Genomic DNA, 552 nt, shown 5'->3' with positions numbered 1-552 from the left:
CGGGATTACTGAGGGCATAAGGACAAGGCTTAGCTTTGGAAATAAGCTGTTCTTCTGAGGAAGAAAGCCTGTATTTATTGAGTGCCTATAGATGCCAACAAGGATGAAGGACTTGCATATAATGGTTCGATTTAAGCCCACAATAATCTTGTGAGACAGGGATTATCATGCCTGTTTTACAGAAGAGGAAATACATGCCAAACAAGGTTAATTTGCCCAAGGTCACAAAGCTAGAAAGTGCCAAAGTCAAGATTCAAGCCCAAGCCAGCTCACTCCAAAGTCATTGTCCCTAAGTCATGAGAGAAGTAAAAGCAAGGAGAGAAGAGAAATGGCAAGGTGGAGAGAAGGGAAAATGAGAGGTCTGACGAACTTTCTGATTATGAATATGAGTAGAAAAAAATGTCACACAATCTGACCCAAAAGCTTGGTAGAATATTGCCCAGTGCCTTCCCATCACCCAGTCTTCTTTTTCTCCATAAAACCCAGTAGTCACCTGGATTCATAGTGTTTCCCTTCTCACTGCTATTTCTGTGGGGGGGGGGGGTATTTACA

Source organism: Crocuta crocuta, unplaced genomic scaffold, assembly GCF_008692635.1.
Source record: "Crocuta crocuta isolate KB4526 unplaced genomic scaffold, BGI_CrCroc_1.0 scaffold299, whole genome shotgun sequence".
Taxonomy (NCBI): domain Eukaryota; kingdom Metazoa; phylum Chordata; class Mammalia; order Carnivora; family Hyaenidae; genus Crocuta; species Crocuta crocuta.
The sequence above is the reverse complement of the archived record's forward strand: the minus strand, read 5'-3'. Positions refer to the sequence as shown.